This window comes from Neovison vison, chromosome 14 (assembly GCF_020171115.1).
Source record: "Neovison vison isolate M4711 chromosome 14, ASM_NN_V1, whole genome shotgun sequence".
Taxonomy (NCBI): domain Eukaryota; kingdom Metazoa; phylum Chordata; class Mammalia; order Carnivora; family Mustelidae; genus Neogale; species Neogale vison.
Window position 1 is genome coordinate 37,747,809 of NC_058104.1, and position 26,245 is coordinate 37,774,053.

At 51.2% G+C, this 26,245-nt stretch overlaps 1 protein-coding gene and 1 long non-coding RNA gene across 5 annotated transcripts in view; one reads left to right on the forward strand and one right to left on the reverse strand.

Annotated features, from left to right (window-relative positions):
• LOC122896153 overlaps positions 1-12,316 on the reverse strand; it is a 30,382-nt gene extending 18,066 nt beyond the window's left edge. Inside the window, exons 1-2 of the long non-coding RNA XR_006382365.1 lie at positions 11,735-12,316; positions 2,569-2,702 (exon numbers count right to left, since the gene is read on the reverse strand). This is a non-coding gene — a long non-coding RNA (uncharacterized LOC122896153). The remainder of the gene's footprint in view (positions 1-2,568; positions 2,703-11,734) is intronic.
• Positions 12,317-12,531: 215 nt separating this feature from the next.
• IL4R (interleukin 4 receptor) overlaps positions 12,532-26,245 on the forward strand; it is a 35,504-nt gene continuing 21,790 nt past the window's right edge. For 2 of the 4 annotated variants that reach the window (XM_044232750.1, XM_044232751.1), the window contains exons 1-2: positions 12,532-12,636; positions 23,898-24,056. The gene's annotated coding sequence lies outside the window, so the exon portion shown is untranslated. The remainder of the gene's footprint in view (positions 12,637-23,897; positions 24,057-26,245) is intronic. The other 2 variants (XM_044232748.1, XM_044232749.1) reach the window with 1 other exon arrangement.

The following is a 26,245-nucleotide window of genomic DNA, read 5'->3' on the forward strand; positions in this document are numbered from 1 at the left end:
CCACCCCGGCACCCAACAGGGGTTATTCTAAAAGCCAAGGCTGGGCCTCTCATGCCCCAGCGTGGAATTCACTGAGGCTCCATATCACCCGAGGCTGGTGTACAAGACCTTTGATAACAGGGCCCAAGCTTCATTGCTTACCCCAGCCCGGCTCCCCAGGGTGTACCTTTAGGCCTCCAACCCTTGCTCTCACTGCCCTTTGTGACTCAGAAGCTCATCTCCCTTCCACCTCCGTCCGCTTGCTCCTCTGCCTTCAACTGCAGCTCTCCACTCTAACAGAGACGCCCTCAGGACCTCTTCACAGACCCCCGCCCATTTGTACTTTCCATGCTTTTTGTTTGCCTGGTTCTCTTCCTGACCACAGTCTGGTTACGTCTGATTGACCACTATTTCTTGAGTCATCATTGCTGTGAGCTACAGATCAACCTTGGGGGAAGAGAAATAGGCAGAAGGCGGGGACCCCACCCTTTGGGGAGCCCACCATCTGGCAGTAAGGTTTTCCGAGACCTGTGGTCAAAATCACTTTCTCTAGGTCAGAAGCCTGTTTCCTTTAATCCGACGGTCCTAAAGTGGGGGTCATTTTACTTTCCCTTCCCCAACAAGAGGGCCTTTGGCAACATTCGGGGATATTATGATTGTCACGACTAGGAGGATGTTTCTGGAATCCAGTGAGTAGAGGCCAAGGATGTTGCTAAACGTCCTAGAGGGCACAGGGCAGCTTCCCATGGCAAGGGGTTATCCAGCTCAAAATGTCAGTAGTGCCAAGATTGAGAAATTCCGGTTTAACCCTGAAGCAATAAGGAGCTACAGAGTGATTCTTAACCAAGAAAGAGAGAGAGATTCAACTTTGCGAACTCCAACAGCGGAGTCATTGGTGGCCTGGAGGAAGACAGCCTGAGATCAGGGTAATTCAGGACCTCTTCCCTTTCCCCGGGACATCAGGGAGGTAAGTAAGCAGGAATCTACCGTTCTTCAGCCAGAAACACCAACCCTCCTGTACGCTCCTCCCAGATAGTAAATCGCACCCATTGCAAAGTGTGCATGTAATGTCTATCAGGTTCCTGGCAGAAGTTTCTCTTTCCTGAGAAAGTGCATGCTGGCTCAGGACTCACCAGTTATGGGATCTGAGCAAGTTACTTACCCTCTCTGTACCGATTTTCTGATCTGTGAAAAGGACTTAATAACAGCACCTAACTCCTAGAATGTCTGTAATCAGCGTATTAGCCCATAATGGGGTCTGGGACACTGTGCCACACTGTTATACAGATATTAGTTCTCAGCACCATCCTGTCATTAGCACCAGCACCATCATCCCCACTGTCATCATCGACATCATCACCGCCACCTCACTGTCATCAACATCCTCCCCGCACGCATCAGCATCACCATCACCACCGTCATCTTCATTATCATCATCACCATCATCTTCATCATCACCATCATCACCATCATCACCATCACCACCACCATCATCACCATCACCAACACCACCATCACCATCACCAACATCACCATCACCATCATCACCATCATCACCAACATCACCATCATCACCATCATCACCACCACCATCATCACCAACATCACCACCACCATCACCATCACCATCATCACCATCATCTTCACCACCACCAACACCACCATCACCATCACCAACATCACCATCACCATCATCACCATCATCACCAACATCACCATCATCACCATCATCACCACCACCATCATCACCAACATCACCACCACCATCACCATCACCATCATCACCATCATCTTCACCACCACCATCACCACCATCACCACCACCATCATCACCATCATCACCATCACCACCATCACCACCACCATCACCACCAACATCACCATCACCAACATCACCATCACCATCATCACCATCATCACCAACATCACCATCATCACCATCATCACCACCACCATCATTACCAACATCACCATCACCATCATCACCAACAACACCATCATCACCATCATCACGATCACCATCACCACCATCATCACCATCATCATCACCAACCTCACCATCATCATCAACATCATCATCATCACCATCATCACCAACATCACCATCATCACCAACATCACCATCATCACCATCATCACCATCATCTTCATCATACCATCATCACCATCACCATCATCACCATCACCATCATCATCATCACCATCATCATCATCACCAACATCACCATCATCACCATCATTACCAACATCACCATCATCATCACTATCACCATCACCATCATCATCAACATCATCATCATCACCATCATCACCAACATCACCATCATCACCATCACCATCATCATCACCAACATCACCATCATCACCATCATCTTCATCATACCATCATCACCATCATCACCATCACCATCATCACCATCATCACCATCACCATCATCATCATCACCATCATCACCAACATCACCATCATCACCATCATTACCAACATCACCATCATCATCACTATCACCATCACCATCATCATCATCATCATCACCATCATCATCATTCTTTCTCTAAACCATCTCCTCTTTATGGAGACTGCCTTACCTGGGGTATGACTGGATGTCATTCTGCCCTAAGGGTGGCAGCAGAAAGGATCAGCTCTCAGCCTCTTTGACACAGTCTCCTGGCTTTGTTCACAGTGCTTAGCTCAGAGTTGTTGGCCATCCCTCTGTCCTCACCTGCCAAAACCAAAGGAGCCACACCAGCTTGGAGGTCTCAGATGGCTCTAACTTTAAAAATAATCCCACTGGATCTGTTCTGTTAAACTACAACAAAACAAAACCAATCCCCCCAATAAAACCAAGCAACAAAAACATAAACAGATGTTCGAGTCTCTCCTATTACATGGAGTCTGGAGGCTGGCCACCACTGGCATGATTCAGCTGCTCAAAGATGTCAGGGAAGTATTTCTCGCAGATGTCAGGGAAATATTTCTCACTGTACAAGAATTCCAGATACTGGCTGCTGCTGGAGCCCCGTTCTCAGATATCAGGGCTCCCACAAGGCAGTTGTCTTGGCCTTCTCTCATGGTGGTAAGATGTTCTGTGGTCACGGCAGGAAGACCACGGCTATCAGGAATGCTAACATTTCCCGAGAGGTTCCCCCACCTCTGCCCAGAGTCAACCTAATTTCCCTTCCACTTCCATTTGTGTTCCATTGGCAGAACTGGGTCCCTCAGCCACCCCCAAGGACAAAGGAGGCTGAGAAAGCTGGAGTAGGAGCACCATGACTGGCCAAAACAAATCATGATTCACTGCCTCAGGCCAGGTACCTCGCTGCCCCCAGATAAAGTCGGGATTCTGTTGGCAAGGAAGAAGGTGGGAGGTGAGTATCGTGGTTCTACAGCAATTCAAGGTGCTATGGCTGCGTAACAAGCTGTCTCCAAACTTAGTGGCATTTATCTTGTTCAAGAATCTGTAATTTGGCAGGGCTCAGTGGAGACAGCTTGTCTCTGCTCTACTTGGCGACGGGTTAAAACAACAGCAACATTTATTTTTCTGCGTGATTTTGTAATTTTGTTGGAGTTCAGCGAGCTTAGCTCATCTCTGTTCCCCTTGGTGTCAGCTGGGATGACTCTGGAGCTGACCATCTAATGACTCACTCACTTACATCTGGCCCTGTGCTAGAAAGCCCCAAACAGCTGGGGCTCCTTGGGCTTCTCTTTCTCTCTCTATGTGGACTCTCCATATGCTCTCTCCAGCACAGCTGGACTTTCCCACATGTCAGCTCAGGATGTGAGTTAAGAGAAAGGGGTGGGTAGAGAAAAAGGGATGAGGGAGAAAAGAAGGGGGTGGAAAGGAAGGAGGAAAAGAGAGGGAGAGGGAAGGAGGGAGGGAGAATGCCAAGTGACACTACTTCTCTGTGTTAAACCGAACCTTAGAAGTCACTGCATCATTTCTACCAGATCTTATTCCTTAGAAGAGACCCACTGAGGCCAGATCATAGTGTAGGAGAAGGGAATTAGACCTTTTCTTCTGGTGGGAGGATAAATAATTGGACATGTTTTAATGCCACATCTACCTACCAATGACAGAGACCTAAAAATAAAACAGACCATAAAGCATTGTGTTGGAGGGAGAATTATGAGGACAGCTGACAAAAAAAACACTTTTTTCTCTAAAGATCCTAAAACTTATATCATGCTTCTTTTAGAAGAATCAGAATGGGTTTTGCTCAGGAAGAGAAGCCATTCCTCAATTTAGAGGCAGAGCACCCCTGTTGTCATAACTTCCAACCCCAGGTTCCCATCAGCTTTGCCATCTCCTGACTCCCAAACTTGAGCCCAAGCAGCTTTTTGCCTGAGGGCTTGTCTCGTGGTTGTAGAAGCCTGTTCTGCTCCCCTTCCTGGTCCCTATCCCACTTCCACCCCCAGCATCTGTGAGCCCATGACTGGGAGGAGTATCAATACCCCAGCTCTCTCCCCCTTAGCGAGATGAATTTCCGGTATGTGTCCTCCACTGTCTCCCTGAGTTCTGCAGCACACTTGAGCCTTAGCTGACCACAGAGACTGTCTTCTCAGTGATGGGAATCAGTGATTCCCATACCTCCCTTGGTTTTCCTGGGACCACTGACCAGGTAAACTGCTGGCCTTAGAATCCTAATCTCACAGTCTGCTTCTGGGGAAAACAAACTAAGACAACTAGGTTTAAAACTTGGGGGACAGAACTTGGAGTTTCAGCTCTGATGTGGAAAGAACTTGGAAGGCATCACTGCCATCTACACAAGAGAAAAGCTGAACAAAGTCAAGACTGAGAACTTCTCCCAGACCCTTCAGGGAATGGAGGTCACAGGGCCTTGGTGCCACCCGGAAGTCTGGGGAGACAAGGTGAACACAGAATTACACAGCTAAGATCAGCTTCCTGGATGCAGAAACCACTACAGCTAATAATTGGTAGGAACACTTAGATGATACTTTTTATACATTGCAGGAGGTTGAGTGTGAACTAGCTCAGGAGATGAAATCGGGGGGCCCAGGCTTAGGGGGATCCCATACTTTCATAGATTTTACCTCAAGGAGCCTACCACATTCTCCCAGTTAATATCAGAGGGGAAAAAAATCCCCTCATATTTGGGGGTAGGGAGCCAGAGGAACATAACCCTTCTGAAATGGGCAGAGACCGTTCTCCATAACAAAGGCCTGCCTCCAGAGGGAGGCTACTGTATCTGAGCGAGGAGTGAAGGAAAATTAGGTCGACTCCAACTCCATCTAGCCTTCCTGTCTCTAGCAAGGCAAGAAAAAAAAAAAAAAGCCTAAGAAGTGCTTCTGAAGGTCACAGAGCAGGAACTCAGGCCCACTAGAAAAATGGGATTTACTTATATTATTCTAGAAGGTTCTCCTCTCCAAACACCTCCAGCCACATCAACAGGGCTCCCTTCTAATAACAGTTCAGCAAAACTGGGAGAACTGAAGGACAAAAAGTATATAAAATAAATAAAATACAATAAATAAATAAAAGACATTTTATTTAAGAAGGAATTCTTAGGAAAACCCAAAGACCACAGAGGGTTAAAAAAAAAAAGAAAGGAGGAAACCAGAGATAACCAGAGCCTCTGGCATCTACAGCTACTGCAATATTGAACACAGCCCAGCTCCCAGAGAGATTAGCATAAAGCCTCACACTGGCAGCCCAATGATCTCCATTCCTATTATGCAACATATCGTGCCTGGTTTTCAACAAACATTTACAAGATATGCTAGAAGGCAAGAAAAATCATCGTCTGAAAAGATAAAGCAACCATAGGAACCAGATTCAGAAGTGATGCAGATTTGAGACTTAATCAGACAGGAAAGGAATTCAAAGTAACTACAGATGAATATGTTGAAGGACCTAACGGAAAAAAGTAGATAACATGCAAGACGAGAAACTGACAGTCTAAGAAAGAATCAGAAAGGACTTCCGGGTGGCACACTGTAACAGATATACTAACACCCTTGGTGGCCCCGTGACTTGACTGGGACATAGCCGGTAAGCTTGAGGGTATGACAGTAGAAATGTCCAGAACTGATATGTAGAGAAAAAAAAGAATGAAGCCAAGCAAGGTAAATATCAAAGCATCTGTATCCAGACGTATCATATTCAAACTGCAGAAAACCAAAGGCAAAGAAAAAAAACCTTCAAAGGAGCAAGTAAGGGGGAAAAAATCCTTATCTATGAAGAAACAGACTTCTTGTCAAAACCAGGCAAGCAAGAAGAGAGCAGAGTGAAAAATTTAAGTATACTGAAGGAAAAAACCACCAACCTGGAATTCAGCATCCAGTGAAATCACCCCTCAAAAGTGAAGGAGAAGTAAAGACTTTCTCAAACAAACAAAAATCAAGGAAATTTGTTGCCAATAGATGGACCTTCCAAAAAATGTTCAAAGAAGTTCTTGGGAGAGAAAGAAAATATTGTCAGAACCTCAGATCTACATAAAGAAGAGTGTCAGGGAAGAAATAAACTAAGAAAAATTAAAAATTAAACTGTAAAAGAATCTTAATTGACCTAATAGATAACTATTGACAGTAATAATAGTACCGGGTGATGATAACACATGGATAAGTGAAATGAATGACATCAGTGTTATAGGGGATGGAGGAAGGAGTTGAGAAAACTTTGTTATAAGTTACCTGCACTGCTTGTAACACAGTATAACATTGTTTGAAAGTGAATTTAGATTAAGTTGTAAATAGTTACTGCAAATTTTATGACAACCAATAAACTTTTTAAAAAGGAAGATATACGGACGCCTGGGTGGCTCAATCAGTTAAGCCGCTGCCTTCGGCTCAGGTCAAGATCCCACGGTCCTGGGATCGAGTCCCGCATCAGGCTCCTTGCTCAGCAAGGAGCCTGCTTCTCTCTCTGCCTCTGCCTGCCACTCTGCCTGCTTGGGTGCTCTCTCTCTCTGATAAATAAATACATAAGTAGGGGCACCTGGGTGGCTCAGTGGGTTAAAGTCTCTGCCTTCAGCTCAGGTCATGATCCCAGAGTCCTGGGATCGAGCCCCACATCGGGCTCTCTGCTCAGTGGGGAGCCTGCTTCCCACTCTCTCTCTGCCTGCCTCTCTGCCTACTTGTGATTTCTGTCAAATAAATAAATAAAATCTTTAAAAAATAAATAAATAAAATCTTTTTAAAAAACAGAATGTATGACATCCTTGTCTTAAAAGAAATTTTAAAAAAAGGAAGATATAACTGATAGTGTAAGGGAGGAGAGAAAATTTAATCATATAAGATGTTCAGTGAAGACCAGAGAATGCAAAAAAGAGAATGCTTTTTAAGGAAAAAAAATACATGCAGTGATTATGAAACAGTTACTAATATGGTCACTAGCAGCCCAATTGACAATCCCTTCAAATGTGAATGGTCTGAATACACCAACTAAAATACAGAGACCGTCAGAGTGGATTAAAAAACAAGACCCAACGGCATGCTGTCTACAAGAAACCCATTTCAAATGTATACATGCACTTAGATGGAAACCAATAAAGAAAGATAAACCATGCTAACATTCATCAGAAGAAAGCTGTTGCCATATTGACCTCAGACAAAGCAGACTTCAGAACAAGAAATATCAGCAAGGATAAAAGAAGATATTATGGAAAAAGAAAAAGAAAAAAAAAAGGATATTATGGGGCATCTGGGTGGCTCAGTGGGTTAAAGCCTCTGCTTTCAGCTCAGGTCATGATCCCAGAGTCCTGGGATCAAGCCCTGCATCAGGCTCTCTGCTCAGCAGGGAGCCTGCTTCCTCCTCCTTCTCTCTCTGCCTGCCTCTCTGCCTACTTGTGATCTCTCTCTGTCAAATAAATAAGTAAAATCTTAAAAAAAAAAGAGGATATTATATAATGATAAAAGAGTCTGTTCTCCAAGACACGGAACAATCCTGAACATTACGCATCTAACAACTAAGTGTCAAAATACATAAGGCAAAAACTGATAAATCTGCAAGGAGAAATGGACAAATTCACTATGGTCTGGATAATAATATATTGGGTAATACTAACAACATTGGATGTTGGAGACTTCAATACCTCCTCAGTAGCTGACGGGTCCGGGAAGCAAAAATCCACAAGCATATGGCTAAAACGAACAGCACGATCAATCCACGGGATCTAATTGACATCCACAGAATACTTCACATAGAACATTCACCAAGACAGACTACATTCTGGACCATAAAACGAACATCAACAAGTTAAAAAAAAATTAGAAATCTTATAAAGTATACTCTTAGTCTACAATACAAATAAACTAGAAATCAAAAATAGGAAGAAATTGGGGCACCTGGGTGGCTCAGTTTGTTAAGTGTCTGACTCTGAATTTGAGCTTAGGTCATGATCCCAAAGTTGTGAGATTGAGTACCTTGTCGGGCTCCATGCTGGGCATAGAGCCTGCTTAGGATTCTCTCTCTCTCTCTCTCTCTCTCTCTCGCATGCGCACATACGCTCATGCACTTGCCCTGCCCCTCCCCCTCTTAAGAAAATAGAGAGCTGGAAAATCCCAAAATATTTGGAGAATAAAAAGCACACTTCTAAATAGCACATAGACTAGAGAAGAAATCATAGGGGAAATTTAAAAAGTATTTTTAAATAAACAAAATAAAAACATAACTTACCAAAATTTGTGAGGTGTGGCAAAGGAAGTGCTCTGAGAAAAATCAACAGCATTGAATGCAGATATTAGAAATGAAGAAAATCTAAAATCAGTAACCTAAGAGGGGCAAAGAAACCTATAAAAAGATGCTGGACAGGGACACCTGGGTGGCTCAGTTGGTTAAGCCACTGTCTTTGGCTCAGGTCATGATTCCGGCGTCCTGAGATCGAGTCCCACATCCGGCTCCTTGCTCAGCAGGAGCCTGCTTCTCCCTCTGCCTCTGCCTGCCTCTCTGTCTGCCTGTGCTCACTCTGACAAATAAATAAAATCTTAAAAAAAAAAAAAACAAGATGCCCGACATACTATGTCCTTTAGGGAACTGCAAATTAAAATAACGATGATATGTATCATCACACATCTACCAAGCAGCTAAAAAATACTGACACCACCAAGTGCTGGCAAGAACGCAAATGAGCAGAACCCTCACTGGTTGCTGGTGGGCAAGGGTATAGACTTTGGAAGAGTGTTTGAAAGTTTCTCACAAAAGGAAGTGTTCTCTGACCGTACGACCCAGCAACTGAGTTCCTCAGCAGTTACTCAAAGGAGTTGGAAACATCCTCATGCAAAACTTGCACAGAAGTGCTCACAGCAGCGTTATACCTAATTGCCCCAGACTGGAAGCAGTCGAGGGGTCCTGTAACAGGTGAACACATAAATGGCGGTAGAATCAGAGGACAGAATTCAGCACTTAAAAAAAAAAAAAGAGCTCTCAACCACAAAAAGACACGGAGGAATCCTAATGTCACATTGCTGAGTGAAAGAAACCAGCCTTAAGAGACTAAACGTGGGCTGCGTCCGCCTGTATAACATTCTGAAAATGGGGAAACTAGAGGGACAGGAAACCGATCTGTGGCTTCCAGGGTCCACATTGCTCTATGGGTGGATACAAGTCATTTTGCATTTTGTGTGCTCCCTTTCACTCTCATTTATTTTGAGACAGAGAGAGTATGTGCAAGCGAGGAGGTAGGGGGAGAGGCAAGAGAGAGAGAGAATCTCAAGCAGACTCCGTGCCCAGTGCGGAACCCAATGCAGGGCGTGATCTCCCATCCCTGAGATCATGACCTAGGCCGAAATCAAGAGCCAGACTCTTCCCTGACTGAGCCACTGAGGCACCTCTGGCTTACTTTCCACCCCACCCCCGGCTTACTTTATTCTAAAAATACAGTATATAGGGGAGCCTGGGTGGCTCAGTTGGTTAAGTGACTGCCTGTGGCTTAGGTCATGGTCCCAGGGTCCTGGGATTGAGCCCCACATCAGTCTCCTTGCTCAGTGGGGAGCCTGCTTCTCCCTTTCCCTCTGCTGCTCTGCCTGCTTGTGCTCTCTTGTTCTCTCTCTGTCAAATAAATAAAAATCTTAAAAAAAAAATCAGGGCACCTGGGTGGCTCAGTGGGTTAAGCCTCTGCCTTCTGCTCAGGTCATGATCCCAGGGTCCTGGGATACAGCTCTGCATCGGGCTCTCTGCTCAGCAGGGAGCCTGCTTCCCCCTCTCTCTCTGCCTGCCTCTCTGCCTACTTGTGATCTCTGTCTGTCAAATAAATAAATAAAATCTTTAAAAACAATAATAATTAAAAATACAGTATAGAATACATATAATATGCAAAATATTTAATCAACTGTTTCTGTTGTCAGTAAAGCTTCCTGTCAACAGGAGGCTATTAGTTAGGTATTTGGGGAGTCAAAAGTTACATGTGGATTTTCCACTGCCTAGGGGTTGGCGCCCCTGACCCCTCCCCACCCATGGTGTTCAAAGGTCAGTTGTGTATGAATCTGAGTCCCTGCGTGTGGGTGTGAATGCGTGCGGTGGTGTGAGTGTGCCTCAGCGCGAACACGTGGAGTGTGGATGAGTGTAAGTCAACATACGGGTGAGTGAGTGTGTGTGGTTGAGTATGAAGGGCTGCAGGGGTGTGGGTGGGGGAGGGTGTGAGTCCGTGACTGTGAATGTGTTTGGGGAATGTGAGCGAGGGGTTGTAAGGAAGGGCGTGAAGGTGTGTGCAAGCTTTTCTAGGCAGGATCGAACCTGCGTCCATGAAGGCGACGTCTACAGCTGCCCCCATTGCTCTTTGTGGAATCCATGTGAAATGCAGAATCCCCATCGGACCTGTTGGAATTCACGGCTTGTCTGGCCAAGCTGCATGTCCTTGCTGAGGGCTCTCCGCTTGTCTGCCTGGACTGCCCCCCTCAGGGTTCATTATACCCAACTGCTTGCGTATCTCACTTGTCAGGGCCCTACCCAGACCCTCAGGGCTGGGAAAGCGGGAGATGGGTCTCTATTTCATACTCTCCCCCAGCCGCCAGCTCAGGGCCTGACTCATCCAGACATCAGTATGTAGATGCTGAATAATTGTAGTTTTTCTTGCCTCCAGGCTCACCCTGCCCCCTCTGCCTGAATGAATGCCTTTCCCTTTTCTCCCTCTCTCTCCTGCACTGATCTATGGAGGGACCATCAGAGGCCACCTCCTCCAGGAAGCCATCCTTGACTCCCGGAGACTGCTGACTGTCTATTGTCACATACTCGAGTTATGGGGTCTCAGAGAGCAAGGATCATGCTTATTTCCTATCTTTGTATCTGTGTCTTCAGCACTTGTCACAGGGTGAGGCAGCAGCGCCGAGAAAGAACGAATGCATGAAGAATAATCAAAGAGAACGGAAATACCGTGTCTCCTCCTCCAGGAAGCCAACCCTTACTCCCTGCTTCCCTGGCTCACCACCCCCTGCTCCAACCACAGCAACCCCATTGGGTTGTCCATGGCTCTGAGAAGTTTGTTTCTACTCTAAGACCAGGAGATCTTTGAGGCTGAGATGGGGTCGAATTATCCGCCGGGTCCCCAGCAAAACACAGCCTGAGTCTGCACATCTCTTACCCCACCACCTCCTCAAGGCCAAGCTAGCCTCCAGACAATTCCTCCAACATGCCATCCCAGGGCCTTTGCACATTCTGTTTTCGGTCCCTAGTTCCCCCCCCCCCCCATATTCTCTTCAGGTTCGGTTCAAATATCTCATCAGGGACACCTGTCAACCACCAGCTCCACTGGCCTTATACCTCCATCTCCGTTTAACTTTTCTCTTGGGACCTGTTCTTACCTGAAATACTTTATTCCTCAGTGTTTTTTCCCACCATCTGGTTCCCTGTGGGCTCTTTGGGTGTCCAGTGGTTGGTGGTCTGTGGTACCTAGGCTCAAATCCCACGCCTGCCGAGTGATTCTCAGCACGTTGCCCCTCTGTGCCTCAGTTTCCCCATCTGTAAAATGAGCGATAGTAACACAGCTCCTTCATAAGGCAGCCGTGAGGATGGAACGAGTTACCACGTGCAGAGGCTCGGAGCAGAGTTGACCAGATTGCACTGGCTGATAGAAGGCTTGCTTCGCTATCTGAATTCTCGTGGCGCCTGGCACCCGGGAGGCGCTCAGTAAACACTGCAGGGAAAAACACCCACGGGCACTTCGCAGAAGCCAGAAGCCGGGCTGTCGGGAAGGGGTCAAGGAAGCGAGCTGGCCAATCCCCACCCCAGCCCTGCGCGCTCCCAGCCCCGGAGGCACCCGGCCCTCCGCAAAGCGCGGCTGGGGGGCCGCCCGCAGGAGCGGGGACTTTGGTCCGCGAGTCAGGGGTAAGCACCGCGGACTTCTCCGCGGGGGCGGCCGTGCGCCCAGGGGGGGCCGGGCCCGGGTGCCGGGGCCGCCGGCTGCGAGGTCCGAGGCCGGCCTCAGAGGGCGCGGGGCGCGCGGCTCAAGGCCGTGGGCCGCAGGGCGTGGGGGCGGGCCACTGGGCGGCGCGGGGCGGGGCCTGCGGCGCGGGGCGGGGCGGGGCGGTGAGGGGCGGTGAGGGGCGGGGCGGGGCGGGGCGGTGAGGGGCGGGGCGCAGGAAACCGGGGCGGACGGGCTGGCGCGCTCAGGAAAGCCCCGCGCGGCGCGGGGAGGACGGGCGATCCGGGGGTCCCCCACTTCCAGCTCGGGCGCCGGCGCGGCGAATGGACCCGGGGCGCGCAGGTAGGACGCGGGGCCCGCGCGCGGGACGGAAGCGGGCGATCGGCCCGGGGAGGGGCGCGACCGCCGGCGCGGCCGGGGGCGGCGGGGACCCCCGGGGCCGCCCCGACCGCATCGGGGGGGCCTCCCGGAGCCCGCCCCTCCCCGCGTCTCGAGCGGCGCCCGGATCAACCCGGGTCGCCCAGGGGCAGCGGGCGCACGGAGCCGAGGATCCCCGGCGCGCCCCCTCAGATTCGTGCTGACCCGGAGACGCCAGCGGAGACGGCCCCTTCGGGGACTTGGGGACGTCGTGAGCGTGGGGTCAGGCGGGACTTGAGCCACGCAGCCCCCTGGTCGCGGAGATCACCCCCTAACCCCGAGCGCAGGAAGTGGGTGAGGATCGGGTGGGGGCGGGGGAGTTCCGAAAACTGAACTTGGTGACCAGGTCGAGGCGTCTGGGGAAATCGCGTCCTGTCGACCCTTTCTCTCCTTATTTGAATGTTGGATGGACCCCGTTATAATATAGATCAGATACTGGACTAATTTTGTACAGGTTCTGTCTGGATCTTTGGAAATATTCGAAGTTAAATCGCAGAACAACCGTTTTGGTTGGTACGGTGTGTGAATCAGTCTGTTTTTCAGATGAGGACACTGAGGCCCCCCCGGGCGGTTTAAATCGTTTGCCCGAGATGACTCCTGACTGCAAAGTGTGCAGCAGAGTTCGGCCCCCGGTGGTCGGGTGCCAGAGCCTACTATCTTCCACCTGTCCATGATACTTGTCAAACTATCCCATAAACAGATTATCCAGGGGATTTTATTAAAAGTCAGATTCCCAGGCTGCCTTCAGAGAGATTCAGATTCAGTAAACCTGGGAGTCTGGATTTTAAAGCACACACACACACACACACGCACGCACAATCTAGATTTCTTAGATCAGGCGAGACTGACAACCTGGCAAACTCCACGTCCCTGCTGCTGGGATTTGTCGATGACTCTCCAGCCAGCACTGATCCTCCTGAAGGCCTAGCGTCTCCTCTGTTCTCCCCCAGCCCTCTGTGAGGTTCCTCCCTAAGATTGGCCTCTTTTAGAAATGTGGGCATCTGCTGGGACATCAGTGCCTTTACTAAAATCCTAAAGTCCGATGGGGAGACTGAGGGTGTATGCCTCTCTCCCCCACAGTCAGGGGACATTCAGGGTCCTGCAGAATTCCCCTGAGTGCCGTTCATCTGCCCTGTGGCTACAGGAGAGGATGCTGAGGTGTGTGGCATGGGAGGCAACCTGTCCTAGCCATCCACTCATTTATTAGCACCTACTGGGCTCCTGCTGGGCATGGCTCCAGTGGTGCTGGGGAGGGGGGTGAAGCCACGCATGGATGGGAAGGTGGGTGTGGCCACATCGTGGAAGGCCTTGAATGCCATGCTGAGAAGCGTGGCCCGGTGCACTTCACCTTTGCCTGAGCCCCAGACAACGACAGTGCAGATTTCCAGGCCCCACCCAGGACCTCCAGACCCAAATCTGGAAGGGAAGCCGGCTAGTGAGTCAGTCACCCTGGTTACCATGTACCCAGTTACCAGCAGGTCTGGGATGACCTGAGGACTTCTAGATTCTGGGCAGTGACTCACTTAATTGATGTGCTTTCTACAGCACGATCCCCGGGGGTGCAGAAAGGTCAAGCTGGGGTAGGGAGGTGGTCCCCTAAGGCAGTCCGTTTCCTGCTGCTCTGATTTAGAAATGAAGCTGAAATGCACCATCAGAGGAGGAGAGGGCCTGTCCCGGACCCCCCCCCCAAATCCCCACCCCTCTACCCCACAGAATGGAGGAGAGACCTTGGGTTCAAGTGACCCACTGCCCTCAGCTGCCTTTGATGGTACCTGGGAGCGGGGCAGGGGCAGAAGCCCCCACACTAGGTGCTTCTCATTTTTCAAGTTGGACTTTCGTGAAGGTTGAGGACATGTTTTTTAAGATACTTGACGTGATTCCCTCGCATAGTACATCACAACAAATGTTCATGACTCTTTTTGCCCATTAAGAAGCACAGTGTGGAGGTTAAGAGCCAGGGCTCTGGAGCCAGATTGCCGAGGTTCAGATGCTGGGTTTACAGTTGACTCATTTCTCAGGACCTCGGTCTTCCCATTTATGAAAGGATAGTGATGACTTTTTACTACCGTAGTGATGATTAAATGTAAGGATAACGGTCAAGTGTCCAGACAGTGCCTGGCACAGAATGAGCACAATGTGTTTGTTAACTAAATAAATGAACCCCACTGGATGGGATTTAATCTACCCATTTTGCCAGGGATGCATGCAGTGCCCTTGGCCGAGGCCGTATATTTGGAAGAGACAGGGAGGGATTTGAATCTGCTTTTCTTCCCAGCCTGCGTTCCTTCCCACGGTGCCACTTTGCTCACTTTAGCCCTGGGGGGACAGCTTTCTGAGCATTTCCCGTGGTCATTTCTGACCTGACTTCCCTTGGCTAGGCTAGAAGAGAGGCCAGTGACTGGCCTGCGTGTCGTATGAACTTGCCCTTGCAGGAGTGTGGACCAGAAGCCCAGCGGAGACTGAAGGGTCTTGCGGTAGCCAGGGTGTCCTGCACCAAACAGGTTGTGTCCCTGATGTGTGACTTCCGGGAAGTCACTGCTTTTCAGAGCCCAAGGCAGAGAGGAGAGTACAGGCTTGCAGACTGGGCTGGAGGTGGCGGTGGGGGTGCTGGGTTCAAATTTAGACCTTGGTGTTTCCTATCTATGGGATCTCGAGCAAGGTGCTGAACCTCTCTAAGCCTCAGTTTGCCTGTCACTAAAATGGGTATTGGAGGGGTGTTCATGAGATAGTTTCCATAGACACCTTGCCCACGGCTCAGTGATTACTGTTTCTCTTCTTCTTAGGACAGTCACTTCTCCATACCCAACCCCTAGTTTGCTCATTTATTTCTTTGAATATTTATCAGTATTTCCGGGGGCTCCCGATAGAGCAGTGGACAAAGTCTCTGCTGTCTTGGAATTTCAGTTCCAGTTAAGAAGACAGGCAAAACACAAGCAAACTGATAGAGACAGCTCTACCCGCCCCACGCCTTATTTCTAATGCTGAAGTCGCCAGGCTCTGGAAACTGAAAGTTTTTCCATGGCCCCATGGGAAGCGAGACCTGAGGTGAACTAATCAGGAGGCACTTTAATGTGTTTGTTTATGCTTCCCCGATACGAATGCTTGTGTGTCTCACTGCAGAGGAATGAATGTGGGGGATCCGGGGAGTGCTGGACTCCTGGTGAGGAGGCAGGCTGGTGAGGTCGGGTGGGATTTTAGACCAGGTGACCTTTCTGTAATCTGAGTTACCGTGAATTCCGAGACATGCCTGGTCAGCCCGGACTTCACACACAGGAGAACAGGGAATATCCCATCAGGACTGGGCGGAAAAGTAAAGCAGGGCGAGTGCGGACGCCAGGGCAGCCTCTGTGAGGAGCGACATTGAGGAAGTTGCTGGGGGGGGGCAGAGGCTGGGGGAAGATCGGGCCAGGTGGAGGGAACCCCAGGGAAGGTCTTATCCATCCCAGCAACCCCACTTCCCGGCTTGCTGCTTGGCCCTGGCTCTGGGCGCACAGATCTGTCTAGACATGCATGCCTTTCCCTTCCCAACAAGTGACCAGGCCTCTCTGAGAGTTCACGTTTGGCTCCGACTGACTCATTCTCACCCTAGCGGTGTCAAGTTTGCTTTAGAGAGCCCCCCGCTTCGCTAAACAGGCCTGGGCGCCGACTCACTGGAGAGGATCACCAGCTGGGCTGGCATCTGAGTCCCCCTCGCTGCCACAGGGAGAGAGGGAGGAAGTAGGTCCCTGTGAGGAGAAGAGAGCTTGGCCCCCTGGGTTTAGTGGAACATTTCCTAGAAGGGAAGGACTGTCCTTCTGAGCAGCAGGTTTATAAAGGGATGGACCGCACACCAAAAAGTAACTGGTACACACATGCCTTGAGTGTTAGCACCAGGCTTACACTCCCTCAGCAAACATGTTAGGGACAGGGGACACAACAGTGACACAGAAGCAAGAGCCCTTGTGGAGCGGACATTCTAGGGAGGGAGGTGACTTTCGAACCAAGACCCGAAGTAAAAAACAAAACAAACAAACAAACAAACATGTGGACATCCAGGGAAATAAGAGAGTGATTCCTGCAGAGGGGACAGCAGGTGCAAAGGCCCCGAGGTGGAACCAAGCTTGGTATGTCTGACCCCCAAGAAAACTGCTGTGGCTGGAAGGAATTGAGCAAGACTGAGAGGGGGAAGTAACACAGGTCGGGGGTCGGGGAGGTAGAACAGAAACGAGACACCTGCAGGTACCTCATTCACCGTGTGAAAGGAGCTGGCAGAGTCGGAGCGGCTCTCCTCCAGACGTTACAGATGAAGCAGTGGGCACAGAGTCGCTGAGTGACTTGGCCAGGGCCACACAGGTGGCAGAGCACAGCTGTGAAGCCAGCAGCCCCCGCATCCTCCGCCTTCTCCACAGTGTTTCAACACGTCATGTGGTCGGATCCGCATCAGGATGGTGTTTCCAAGGAACGAATCCTTGTATTTACCATTTTACCAACGAGAGCCTTCCTGGCCCGAAACCGTGAGGACACGCCAAAGCACAGGGCGGGGGGCGGTGTGTGGAAGAGGATGGGTGGGTAGGCGAGCAGGGGCCTCCCCATTTCCCCGAGGAGGAAACTGAGGCTCAGGGTGGGGGCTGATCTGGGCGACACAACGCCGAAGGGACAGAGTCTGGGTTCAACCCTGAGGCTGCTGACCCGGGAGCCTGTGCCTTTAACTGCTGTTCTGAGCCACCCAGCCCAAGGAGTAGCGTCTAAAAGACACTACCTTTCTTGGTCAGAAGTGAGGGAGCAGAGTCACCAGCAGCCATTTTGGAGAACTGGGGTGGCCCCGAGGTTTTCCTCTGCCAGGAGACTGTTCTGCCTTTTCAAAAGAGGAAACACAACTTCTGTGGAGAGGAGAGACACCAGATCTGTGGACAGGCAGCCCTCCAAGCCCGTGGAGCCGCAGCCTCTTAACAATCTTGCATCTGGAGATGGAGTGTAGGCCTTCCAGAAGCCACATTTTCACAGCTGGACAGCTCTAACTGGGAGAAGAATCTTTCCTGAGATTTAGCCAAATTAACTTTCCAGTAGCGTCCACGTTCTGGCTCTGGTTCTATCCTTTGGAAGTAGTAACCAGCGCCCTCCAACCTGAGCCCAGTTTTTCTCTTATTCGAAATTCAGAGTACTGGTTCTTTCAGTCATTCTTCCTGACTCAGGGAATTGTAAAGAATTCAGTCTGGCTTCAGACATGATCCAGTTGCTCAAAGTCAACCCCACTGCCTCTCACCAAAGCCTGCCCAGTCACTGGGGGAGGGAGACTATCACCTCCTTGGATTTGGAGCCCATACCTCTCTTGATACAACCTGAAATCATACTTCTGAGTGGTTACATCCCCCTTGGAGTTCAAATTGGACTTTCCAGCTAAAACCTCCTCTTCTACGTTGCTGTCCATCAAAATTTCTTCCATTCTGAAACTCCTTATCTGAGACTAACACTTGTTTTCAGGCTTTCTTGTTTTCTAGTAAATCTGCTTCAGGCTAAGTGGCTGTATTTTTTCCTCCAAGTACTCCTTTGGCTTCATTCCACAGGTCTTTCTTACACAATGTTGTTCATTGCTCAAATAATTTACAATTTCCCTTTTGATTGCAAATGCTACGCACTTCAAACTTTTTTTTTTTGAAGGTGCATGTTTTTTTTTAAAGTTACCTTTGTATTGTTAGAGTCTAAGTTTATTGCATAGTGGTCAGTATTTATGACTTGTGTGAGATCAGTGATGGAGAATTCGTTGAGATCCCTCTGGTCAGTTTTTCTGTATGTTCTTCATGTATTTGAAGGGATGTATATTTTCTGGTGGGTGTAAAGTTTTAGAAATCTATGAGCTCAAGCTTGATCATTACATCATTCATATTTTCTGTTTTTGTGTCTGTTTTTGTTTTTTCTTTATTTTCAAACCCATATTGTTTGGTGCATAGAAATAGAATATATGAGTAGAAGGAGGGTTCATGATTTTTATACCTTCTTGGTGAATTGTTGCTCTTATCATAAAACACCCACCTTTCCCTCTTTATACTTTGTTGCCTTGAATTCCACTTTATTCGGTATTAATATTCCTATACCTGTTCTCTTTCTATGCATTTTCGTGACTTTTCTTTGACCTTACTCTTGGAGCCACATAAATTAAAAACAAAAAACAATGTACATCTCAGTCTCCACTTGGCAACCCGCTTGCTCTGTAATCTCCGGCAAGTCCTTTGGCCTGTTTGGGTCTTACTTTCCTCATCCATAAAATGGGGCTATGACTCACTTTGCCTCTCTCTCCAGTTCCTGTGAAAATAGCGACAGTCGTGGATATGAAAAGTGCTGCCAACATCCCCGTGCGTGCGTTAGTCACTGGGTGTGAACATGGGCTGACGTTCCAGGCAGTGATGGTGGAGGCGGACCTGGAGGGCAGGGACCCCTCCCCGAGGGTGACGATCAGTTTCACTGCGGCTGCCCCTGGCTGGCTGCCTCCTCTGTTCCCACAGACGATGAGTAAGACACGGTCTCTGGCCTGGAGCAGCTTCCAGTCCCGAAAAGGAGAGAAAGAAGGCACAGCTCAGTACTGCTGAGACTGGCAGGGATGCTGGGGCAGAGGGACAGCCAGGGGAAGGGCTGAGGGAAGAGCAGGGTTTGAGCAGTCTGTCCGTGGGGGTGGCACAGGAGGTACACATCGAGGGGGGAGACTGTGGCACATTTGCGGACCGGTGGAGCCGGGCTGGGAGAGCGCAGCATTGGCAGGCGGGCCCTCCCCTACGAAGGAGGAAGGCGTGGGGCTTGCAGAATGTTGACTCTCCTCCCTTGCCCCCGTGATGCTGCTCGGCCCCAGAGAACAGGCGATTTGGGGAGGGGGGTGTGCTTCTCCAGCTCCACTGCGTTCTCATCACCCTGACAACCACATCCCATAATGAACAAGAGCTGATAGGGACAGAGGGCAGGGGACCTTTGAAAGGGCAGCCCTTTGCCTCTGTGGGGGCTGGTGCCCAGGGGGGCTGTGGGGTCTCCCCCTGTGGCTGCTTGTGTGTCTTGGTGGTGGTGTCCTGGGACACCCTCACCCCCGACCCTGGAGGACGTCAGCTGGTGGTTGGAAGCCAAAGCGGGACTACAGATTTGCAGTGTGGGTTTTGAAACAGGAACTGCTATCCAGATTTTAAAAACTTGGGAAAAGGGGCATGGAAATCTGGATTTCAAGCTTCTTTTCGAGATGTCAAGAGACCTAGCAATGCCCAGGCCTTTGCGGAGGTGACAAAAAGCAGCTTTGTGGGAGTGACAGTTGCCCTTCAGGACTGGCCCTGGGCCCACCGCGCTGGCATGTGTTATGTCATATGGGTCTGTCCGTCATGGGTCTGAGCGCCCGTAGAACCTTGGGTCAACTCTGGGTGGGGCGTATGGCTGTGAGCCATGAGAGCGGAGGCAGGTGGCCCCAGAAAAGACCGAGGGGGGCTGGAATTGCTATCTGGAGAGGACTGCTGGGTCTAGGGGTGGGGGGGGGGTGCTGGCCGCCCCGAGCCCAGAGGGCATGGCCGCTCTCCTCCTTCTTCCCTTTTCCTCCCTCTGTGCAGACAGGTGCACAGCCTCGTGCCTTTTCCCTCGGTATGCAGAAATGTGCAGAACGCCGCCTAGAAACAGAGCTTGGCCAGGCCCCCCCAGAAGCTTCCCTCCTGCCCCCCCAAACCAAGGACAGTTCCTGACTTATGACCCCAAGATCAGTTTGTCTCCTTTGGAACTTCTTGTCAGCGGAGTCGATCTGCCCTTTGGAGCCCAGCTTCCTCTTCCGTATGACCCCGTGAGACCTGATGTGGCCACTGTCGGGGACTCAGGGTCTCAGAGCCTGTAGGTGGTGCTTGGAGATGAGCTTTGGTTCTGCTCCGTCCCTGCTGTCACGGGGCCTCTTCCGCCCGGTCTCCTTGTCTCCTTGCGGCAAGTGGTTCTGCCTCACCTCATAGATGAGGAGACAGAGGCCCTGAGAGGAACCCCAGCTTGCCAAGGCCTGTCGGACAATCAGGGCAAGGCCTGGCCACTCAGGCCCAGAGTTAGGCTTCTGTGTCTCCGAGGCACCGGGGTCCCTGCCTGAGTGGCTCCACCCGTCCGTGTGTCCCTGGCTGTGCCAGGAATAATAGCAGGGGCGGGGGGGTGGACAATGGGAAGAGCTGGGGGGGGGGGGAGACTCCTCCCCTGCCGTGCCCGTCCGCAGACAGAAAGTGAACAGACAGCTCTTCCCTGTGTGGACCTGATTGGCCCGGCTCTGGGTTCGCCCAGGGGGCAAAGTTCTGGTCGTTGTTGAGACCAGTTCAGGGGTGAGGGCTGGGCAAACAGGGCCAGAAGCCACTTCTAGCCCAAATGCTTCCTGCGTCTGCGGTGGGGATAAAACTGCACCTGCCACAGTCTTCGGGTTGATGTCAGGGTTAAGCCCGTCGGTGAAGTTCAAGCGCAGAGCAGAGTCTGATGTGACCGAGACTAAGGCTGGGCATTCTGGGAGGTGGGGGTGGACGTTACAGACGGAAGGGCCCAGGGTATGGTCTCTAATGGCTGGAGGAACTGGGGACACGGAGGGGCGTTCATGGGGACTTTGACAGACCTCAGGAAGTGGGCCCGCTGGGAGCCATGACCGTCACGAAGACAGCCAAAATCTAATCAGTGTCCCGGGGGCGGGGGCCATAATCATGGTAATGCTCCAATTACCAGCTCTCCGAGGTCAGTTTCCCTGGTGGCCAAGTTCAGGGCCTGCATAAAGGAATCTAGGGAGATTCTGAGCCAGAACTGGTCAGTGTTTATCTGGCTGTGAGAGGTGGATAATGGATAATTCCTGCTTGGGGGTCTGTGTCTACATCTTCATCAGGGACGGTTGCATTCAGCAAATACCCTTGCCCCCCCCCGCCCCCCACCGGGTGTGCTGAGCATGTCCTAGGTTCTAGGGCCCCAGCAACGAACAGGGTGGACACAGCCCCTGGCCTTGTGGGCGCTGGTGTCCGGGGCGGGAGGGCCTTTGGACATGCACAGGACACGTGCGTATGTGATAGGCCACGAGGACTGGGTGCTGAGCAGAGAAATGGGCTTGCCAGTGACGAGGGGGCGGTCAGCTGCTACTCCAGACCGCGTGTCTGGATTCGCAGGTCCCTCGGGCTCCGCCTCCTCCTTGGGGCCTGTGGGGACATTCTGAGGATGGGCATGGCTTCCAGGTTTCTCTGTGGGGCCTCCCCACCTCTGCAGGCTTCCCATAGGCAGCTTGGACTCAATGCAGGTATAGCCAACCTGAGTGTCCCCAAGACAGTGTCCCCTCCAGCCATGTCCCGTGGTCTCCAGCCCCCTCCTGGCCTTCTCAGACAAGGCTCTGTCTCTCTCTGCACAACCCCCGGGGTTCAGACACAGCTGATGACTTTCAGGCCTGTCTCCAGCCTGAGCCTTCTTCTGAGCTCCAGGCCAGTAGAACATACTGCCTCCTGGATCCCCTCCAGGGGCCCACCACCCGCTTGGACTCGCCACGTCCACAGTGTGGCTGGGCATGTGATCTTCTGGCGCCACCCATTGCCACCTACTGCCCAGCCTCAGGCCACTTCCGCCTCCCAGTCCCCTCCCCCCATCACCTCCACCCATGAGCAAGTTAACCTCTACCTCCCACGCAGGGCTGAGTCTGCCCCTCTCCTCCAGCAGCCCCCGCCCTCCTAACCCAGCCACATGGGGCTCGAACCCCCAGCCCTTCTCCACACACAAGCTGGAGTGGACTTTTCAGGCGGATGCACAGCTTCTCTCCTGCTTAACAGCCTGCCCTGGGGATGAACGGAGTCTGAATCACATGCTGTGCCTGCTTAAAAGTATTGTCCTCTGGCCCTGTGACCTCTCCTTTCTCTGTTGCTGTAGCCAAGGGCCTGTCTTGTCGGGAGGGAGCTGGGCTGTGCTCCCCCTCCTCCCTGGCTGTGCCCTCATTCCTCATGCATCCCTTCCCCTGACCTTTCCCTCTCCTAAGACCCATCAGGATCAAACATTGTAGTCCCCTCCTCACAGGGAGGACTTAAAGCACCTCGAACAGTGCCTGGCACTAAGGGGGCACTAGGTAAGTGTAGAAATAAAAACAGAATAGAAGACGCACGGTCATTTATTGAGGGGGGTGGGGAGCTCTGGATGAGATGTTGCCTGTCCCCATGAGCCCACAGCGGGCTATTCTGTTCCCTCTCCACGCACCCACCCCTGCCCTCCCTGGGGAGTTTGCAGTCATTCCTCTAGGGACATCTGACCCTCGAGGACCCGTGTGGATCTTCCCCGAACAGCCCTTACCTTTCCTGATGCCGTTTCCCACACCCCTGCTCTGCTGCCCCCCCCGCAGGCGTCTTTCTCACACGCCCCTCCCCCCAACTCCATGGCAACCTGATCCAGGTCAGCCCCAGCCTTCTGGTGGCTCAGGAACAAAGTCCTCAACCCCTGATGGGTCGCTCAACCCCGATCCATTCTCTTCCCAAAGTCCATTCTGTTGGCGAATCCCGTTGGCTCTCCCTTCAGCCGATCTAGAAGTCGGCCCGTTCCTGCTAATCCTTCCCGGCACCTGCTGCCTGGACCAGTGCAGTAGGCTCCTCACCAGTGCTTGCTTCTGCCCTTGACCCCATAGGCCTTTCAGACACACAACCAGAGGGATGGATTGAAAAGTCTCATAGGGTCATATCTCTGCTCAGAAACCTCCAGTAACTTCTCTTTCCAAGTATTTGTCAAAGGGAAGGAGGAAGAATCGAATGGGTGAATGAGTGAATGAATGAATGGCTTTCCGCTTCGGTGGTTGCTGGCACATAGTAGGCGCTCAGAAAATACAGCAGGAACACCCGTGGGTGAGTAGGACCGGCCTACCGCCACCTGTCCCGTCCACCCGCTGGGCTGCGAGCCAAGGAGGCAGAGGCCAGGCCATTTTTGGGACCCTGGCTGGGCCTGCATCACCAGCTGGGTGGGGCCACTGACGCAGCTGCCGGTTCTGGGAACCCCAGCCGGGCAGCAGTTCTGGGAAGGCTGCTGCTCCGGGGAGGAGTGTGTCTCTGGCCCCCTGCCAGGAGCCCAGCTGTCCCAGAGGACAGAGGAAGCTCCTGGCTGACTACAGTCTGGAGCTCCGGGGGTCAGCGGCTCCCCAGCGAGGCCACCCGGAGCCCCCACTGTCCCTGGCTTCCTCTTCATGTGCGCTTGTCATGGGACTGGCTACATCCTCTCTGCCCATCCAGCCCCCCTTCAAGCCGGTTTGTGGTCAAGAGAGGGAAGAGGAGAGGAGAGCAGGAGGCCCTGCACCCCATCGGGCTCAGGAAGAGCTGCCAGGTCACTTCCCGACTGCTGCTGGCTTCTGACATTTCAAGACTTGCCACTCACGTCCTCCCAAATAAAGAGTAAGTTAAGAGTACCTCACTGCCAACAGGAGGGTTTTCCCACGTGTGGCAGGCTCAGATTCTCACCAAGGGCTGCTTCCTCCCTCCCTGACCTTGGCTTTGTCACTTGCTGCCTCTGACCCTCAATTGCGGCCAACAGCACCACATCCCAGGGTGGCAGGGGCTGCGTTTCGAAAGGCAGCAGAGTCAGCAGTCAGGCACATGGGTACTGGAGCGAGGCTGCCTGGGTTCAGGCAGCTTGTAACTTCTCTGTGCCTCAGTCTCTTCATCTTTAAAAGAGGGGGGAGGTTAAAGGCCCCCCTCATAGAGCTGTGTGCATAGCCATTACCATAAGCAAAAACCTGGTACTCAGTGTTTAAAAATAGATTCTAGAATTTGTTACTCTTGACTTTCAAGGAATAACATTTAATAGATGTTTACTGAGCACTACATACGTGTCAGGCACTGTTCGGGTCCTGGGGACAAAACAACGGCCATAAAGCTCTGCCCTCTTGGGGTTTGGGGCTTGTATTCTCATGGTCGGGAGACAAACAGTATGTATATAGAGAAATTTAAATGCTACAGGTGATCTTTGACACTCCCAACGTCATGAGCTAATAAGCAGAATGAGAGTGTTTCCTATTTTGCCAAGATGAAATATGTTTTGGGTGAATTGCTTAGGTCCTTTACCTCTTTTTCTTTTTTAAAAGATTTTATTTATTTATTTGGCATGGAGAGAGAGAGATCACAAGTAGGCAGAGAGGCTGGCAGAGAGAGAAGGGGAAGCAAGCTCCCCACCCCACCCCCAGCAGAGAACCTGATGTGGGGCTCTGTCCTAGGACCCTGAGATCATGACCTGGGCCGAAGACAGAGGCTTAACTCACTGAGCCACCCAGGCACCCTCTTTACCTCTTTTTCGTAAAGGGACCTTTGTCTTATTGATTTCTAAACTTCTTTATATATGAAGGCCCTTAACCCTCTGCAGTGTAGATTGCTATGTTATCCAGGTCTTTGCTTTTTTTTTTTTTTTTTTTTTTAATGGTGTATTTTGACCTGGGGACGTTGAAAACATTTTTACAGTAGGATCTTTCAATCTTTGCTATCTACATCCTGAAATAAAACAAACATTCGCACGTGTAACCTCCGTGATACCATTAGAGATGGTGATAAGCATTTGACAGGAATAAACAGGGTGCTGTGATAAGAGGTAACGGGGGACCTCTCAGTAGGTGGGGTTTCTGGGTGTAAAGGCTTGGAGCATGTCCCGGTGCTCAGAAGCCGGCGGGACGGAAGACTTGTGGGGGACCGGGAGGCGGTGCAGGGGAAAGGGTGGAACGTGTAGCAGGGGCCAGACGATCACGGGGCTCAGGGGTTTTTGGTGGTTTTGCTTGGTTTGGGTTTTGCATTTTCTTACGCTTTTTAAGATATTTGTGACTCACCTGCAGTCGTAAGAAAGCATAGAGTCGGGCTCCCCCAAGAGCACCGGCTTCGGAAGCGGCAGTAGCGCACCACGACCCGCATATGGACACCCCCTGCTCTCGCTCCGGAGGCACCTGTTTCCTCGGGCGCATCTGCGCGTGCGCGCGTTACTGCGCATGTGCGTAGTTGGTGCCGGGCAGTGTGGTCACGTGCTGAGTCTGCGTCCCCAGCCCAGCCGCAGCGATGCGGGGATCCCTTGTGTTGCCTTTTATAGCCACACGGACCTCGCTCCCTACCCGCCAGCCGTGAATCTGTTCTCCGTTTCTATAGTTTTGTCATTTCAAGAATGTTAACATAAATGGAATCACACAGGGTGCGCCCTTTGGATGCGCCGTTTGCGCTCTGGGGCTTGGGTTTTATTTCAAGTCGGAGATGCTCCTCTTGGCGGGGCCGTGAACTGTGGGCGTCTCTCCGCGGGCCCCTGGGGGGGGACGTCCTTCAGGACCCAGAGGTCAGTGAAGCGAACGAGCAGGGAGTTCATGGCCTGATTTTATTTTATTTTATTTTTTTTAAAGATTTTTTTAATTTTTTGGACAGAGACCACAAGCAGGCAGGCAGAGAGAGAGGAGGAAGCAGGCTCCCTGCTAAGCGAGAACCCGATGTGGGGCTCGATCCTGAGACCCTGGGATCATGACCCAAGCGGAAGGCAGAGGCCCCAACCCACTGAGCCACCCAGGCGCCCCTCATGGCCTGATTTTTTTTTTTTTTTTAAGATTTTATTTATTTATTTG